Here is a 5,538-nt window from a genome sequence, read left to right as displayed (position 1 = left end):
ATGCTCCCAATTTTTTCAGACGATCTTGTCTATTTCGACTTTCTACATGGGTCTATATATGTTTTTCTTGTGGTTCACCTTGTTACTTAGCTTCAGAGGATTATTTTTAAAATAGATTGGTAGACAAAATGGGATCCGGTGAACAGGCTCTAGATATCTGCGGTCTCCTATGGAATGACTGAGAGCTAAAATAGGTGTGATTTCTACGTCATCACCCCTGCTTCTTGCTTTGTGACTGGATTGCTTTATGTCCTTAAGTCCCTTTTGGTATCTTCAAACTAAGATTTGTAATTCCTAGTCACTGCAGTGCCCCCTAGTGGAAGACACCACCAACAAAAGTGACTTCAGGCCATGTTCAGAAATCTTATTAAACCAACACTTTTCACCCCATCACTTCCTGGTGAAGGAAATGCAGATGGTCAAAAGACAAGACTGTCTAGATGGAGTTCTCAAAAAAAGAAATAAAAATGTACAAGAAATATTTCATCATCTTTAGCAATTAGGGAAATGCAAATTGAAACAACTTTGAGATTTCATCGCGCCCCAGTTAGAGTATTAGATAATCAATAAAATAACTGACAACAAATGTTGGTGGGGGGGAGTGTGTGGGAAAGGTACCTGCAGTCACTGTTGCGGAATGAAAATAGGTAGAGTTCCTCTGGAAACCGGTGTGGAGAATCTTCAAAACTTTAAAGATAAATTTACACACAATATAGTTGTGCCAGTTCTCAGTTTATGTCCAAAGATCTCTGCATCCTACTCAACAGATAGCTGTTTAGTTATATTCATTGCTGCTCTATTATATTAGCCAGGATGTACAAACAATTTAAATGACCCTCAGCTGATGAATGGATAATAAAAAATATTGACTATTCTTCAATGTAAAGAAAAATGGCATCATAAACTTTTCAGGAAGATGGATGTAACTAGAAAAGGTTATTTAAAATGAGTTGACAGAGAACCAAAAGGATAAAAGCCACATGTTCTGCCACTGAACTCCAAGTTTAATGGAAGTTGTAGAGGTCCCTAACTCCAAATCTTCACATGGAAAATATATAACTTGGAGTAACCACAGAAGCCAGAAAGTTTTAAAAGGAACATGTAGTAGGGAGAAACATTGGAGATGGGAATAACATGGTAAGCATAATTTGGGGCATAGAAATTCAGGATTGTGACATCATCTTGGGAAATTTTTCTTTTGATGAGCATTATGTGTAATTCTCCCTTTTGATTAATTTTAGTTGGAAGTCTATTTTGTTAAATATTAAAATGGCCATTCTAGCTTGCCTCGCGGGTTGATTTGCTTGGAAAACTTCTTCAAATCTTTTCATTTAAATTAATTTTTGTTTTTGTTGTTGAAGCATGTTTCTTGTATGCAGCAGAAGGGTGAACTCTGTTTTCACATTCATTCTTTTAACCTGTGTCTTTTTATTGGGGAATTGGAAGATGGTAATTACCAGTGATTGCTAATTACTGTTACTTGTTGTTGGTAGTGGTGGTGGTAGTGTGTGAGGGTCTGTGTGTATTTCTCTTTTTTTGTTTTGGTAGTGTGAAATTATTTGTTTACTGGTTTTCTTGGGTGTAGTTAACCTTCCTTAGGGTGCAGTTTTCCTTCTGTATGGGTGGATTTGTGGCCAGCTAAAATTAAATTTGACTTTTTAATGAAATAGCTTGTTTTCTTCTATTATTGAAAGCTTTTCTGGGTATAGTAGTTTGGGCTGGCATTTGTGGCCTCTTAGAGCTTAAGGAACACCTGTCCAGATCCTTCTGGATTTTAGAGTCCACTGAAAAGTTGGGTGTATTTCTTATAACTCTCTCTTTATATGTTATTTGGCATTTCCCCCTCTCACCTTTTAATATTCTTTTTTTTTCTTCTGTATGCTTAGTGTTTTGATTTTTATGTGGTAGGGGGCCTTTCTTTTCTGATCCAATCCTATTGGTATTCTGCAAGCTCCTTGCAGTTTTATAGATTCTTCTTCTTTAGGTTAAGAAAATTTTCTATGTTGTTTTCTTGAAAATATTTTCTGAGCCTTTGAGCTGGGAATCTTCTATTTCTATTATTCTCAGATTTGGTCTTTTCATATTGTCTCAGATTTTCTTGATGTTTTGAGTGAGGAACTTTTAGATGTAAGATTCTGTTAGCCTGATGTATCAATTCTTCCCTTGTACCTTCTATGTCTGAGAGTCACTTTTCCACCTCTTATGCTCTGCTGGTGATGCTTCCTTCTGTAGTTCCTGTTCATCTGCCTGCTATCTTAGGTAGGGTTTCTTTTTCTGTCATGAGACACCATGACAATGGCAACTATTATAAAGGAAAATATTTAATTGGGATGACTTGCTTACAGTTTCAGAGGTTCAAGCCATTTTGATCATGGTGGAGAGCATGGTAGCATGCAGACAGATGTGGTGCTGGCTACATCTTGATCAGAAGGCAACAGCAATCAGACTGTTTTATTGAGCATGGCTTGAGCATATAAGAATCCTCAAAACCTGTCTCAACAGTGACAGACTTCCTCCAACAAGAACATTCCTACAAACATAACATACTAAAAATTCCATGCCTCCTAATGATACCACTTCCATTGAAGGGCATTTTTTTAAGCTATCACACAAAGATTTTCCATTTCCCTTGATTTGTATCTTCTTTAATTATTTCTAGTTAAGTTATCAGGTCTTGAATGGCTTTATTCATTTCCTTCTCCTGTTTGTGTTTTCCTCGATTTTTAAAGGATTTAATCATTTCTTATTTAAGAGCCCCCATGTCCTTCATAAGATTAGATTTAAGGTCTTTTCTTTCTTTTATTTTTGAATTAAATTTTTATTATATATACAGGGTTCTCTCTGTGAGTATGCCTGCAGGCCGGAAGAGGGTACCAGATCTCATAACAGGTGGTTGTGAGTCACCATGTGGTTTCTGGGAATTGAACTCAGAACTGTTGGGAGAGCAGCCAGTGCTCTGAACTGCTGAGCCATCTCTTTAGACCTCTCAGGTCATTTTCTTGTGTTTCAAATGGTTTGGAATATTCAGGGCTTACTTAGGAAAGCTTCACTCTGGTGGTGTCAATATAGTCATCTGTGTTTGGGGTTATTTTAGGTTTATTTGCCGATTTCTGAGTTTATTTTTGTTGGATGGATGTTTTTGATGTTTTTCCTCTTTATTTCTATTTTCTCACAGGTCTTCTGGCCTAAGTGGCCTGTTGGTTTGGTGACCAGTGAGTCTTCAGGTCTAGTACGCTATCTTTATGAGGGTTTTAGTGGCTGTATGGCCTCTGGAGTTCTAGGTCTCTAGGATTCCTAGTACTAGAGTGGTCTCCAGTAGAGCAGGGACTTTCTGCTGTAATTATGGGCTTAGATATGAAGTCCGGGGCTTGGTACTGTTGGGGACTACTGGGAGGGTGTTATGGGGTGTTAACAGTCAATGGGTGGTGTTTTACCTGGGATTCCTAGTACTGGTGAGGCCTCCAGCAGAGGAGTATTCTGCTGGGGTGGGGGTGACTTTATAGGAGAGGTTGAATCAAGAAAATGGAAAGGGGGGAAATAAGTAATTTAGTATTTTAGTTCTAAACATTTTTTTTAAAGAAAGCAAAAGTGGTATAAGACATCCAAGGTAATGGCAACTAAGTGGATTTCAACTGTAGTTTTCTAGCCAGACTTTAGCTATTTTAAGATTTAGTGCTTGTAACAAAGCCTACTACATCTTAAGTTTGCTTGGAATATCTACAGCGAAGGGGTAAATTCCAAGGCATGGACTTCAGAGTTTGCAGAGGCAATTTCTAAAACTTGTTTGTGGAACATGTACATTTTAACCAATAAATAATAGTAAACAGGTAAAATTATGTACATGATAAGTTAAAGTTAAATCATTCCAGCTCTGATGTGAGGTACTGCATATGTGCTACTGAAGTAACTCTCAGTGGAAAGAGGCAGCGAAGCCTGCCAAGAATGCACTCCTCCATTGTTGCTAGCTGCAATTTTAGATGAAGTGCATGACAGAGGACACTGAAATTCTGTTGCCAACAATGTGGTAAATATATGAAGTCTCACCATGTTTCATGGGCTATATCACAAAGTAGGGTTCAATACCAAGAACCCAAGAGCAGTGCCATGTTACAGAATGGACAAACAGAAAAAGACTTTTTAATAAAGGGACCTAGGTTAGTGATTTGACTAAAGAATTTTAGATACAAACCTTTCTCCAAATGAACATGGTATAATAGTCTAGATTACTCTGTACCTTGACCCACTAACAACCAAATACTTAATTCCTAAAAATTTCTTGTCTAGGCAGTGTGGGACATGAGGGAACGGAGCGTGCTCTCTTTATATGTTAGCCAGTGTGGGACATGAAGGAGTGGAGCATGCTCTCTCTATATGTTAGGTAGTGTTTAGTAATGGCAGTGCTGGACAGTGAGGGCCATAAGAACTTGAGTAAATCTCAGCGACATGTGGTGTGAACAGAATGAGAAACACAAGAAGGCCTGCCATATAACTCCACAAACCTGAAGTTCTCAACAAGGCCAATGTGTAGTGACAAAAAAAATGGGAAAACCTATTGTCTGCAGGAGGTAAGCTGATTTGAAAGGTATACATGAACATTCCTGGGGTGACATAGATATTGTATCTTTGCATCAAATACCACTGCCTTCTCATTTCATTATGTAGAAAATCAAAAGTAGGTGGCTAACAGAGTAATATGTAAGATAAATCACTTGATATTTAAATCTCCAGATAAATTCTGTTAGGATTTTATATCAACATACTCATTACACATGTGTACATGAGTATGTAAATGTGCTCATGTCTGTATGGGTACAAGTGTGTGGTGGCAGGGACAAGCACACTTGTATGAGTTTGTGTATATGTACGTGTAGAGAACAGAGAAAAACCTTGGATATTGTTCTTCAGGTTATGAACAGCTTGGTTGTGTGTATTTGCATATGTGCTTTTGAATACACATGTGTGCACATGAATGTGGAGTCCAAAGATCAACCTTGGGTGTCAGTTTTAGGAAACTGTCCACCTTGTTTATTGGAAGCAAGTGATTTCTGATCCCTGGAGCTCATGGTTAGGCTATGATTGAGAACAGTGGGCTCTAGATATCTGTCCATCCTCAGCCCAACCCAGATGAGCCACTATCCTCAGTTTTTCATGTGTGTGCTGAAATCATACTCAGAAACTTATGGTTTTGGGTCACCTACCCACTTCCTCTGTTTAGTCAAGCATTAGCTACAAACTTACTTTTCCTTTTTTATACTGAGCATTGTCATCCTTCTAGGCTGTAAGCACACAAGAATAAAATCTTCTTCTACAATTCTCCCAATTACAGGGAGAAGGAACTAAAATTTTATACTCGCCAATAAGCCCTAACATCCACTGCAAATCTTCTCTGTATTTTCAACAGGGCATTTCTATGTTAGGATAAAAGAATTCATCTTTGATGTTCCAGTACTAAAATCACATAAACCAGGGTGAAAATAATGTATAGAAATAAAGAATGCAGAAGAAAATATAACACAAACTCTCAAGTCAAATTGAAGA

Source organism: Microtus ochrogaster, unplaced genomic scaffold (assembly GCF_000317375.1).
Source record: "Microtus ochrogaster isolate Prairie Vole_2 unplaced genomic scaffold, MicOch1.0 UNK332, whole genome shotgun sequence".
Classification (NCBI taxonomy): Eukaryota; Metazoa; Chordata; class Mammalia; order Rodentia; family Cricetidae; genus Microtus; species Microtus ochrogaster.
This window is presented reverse-complemented; position numbering follows the sequence as displayed.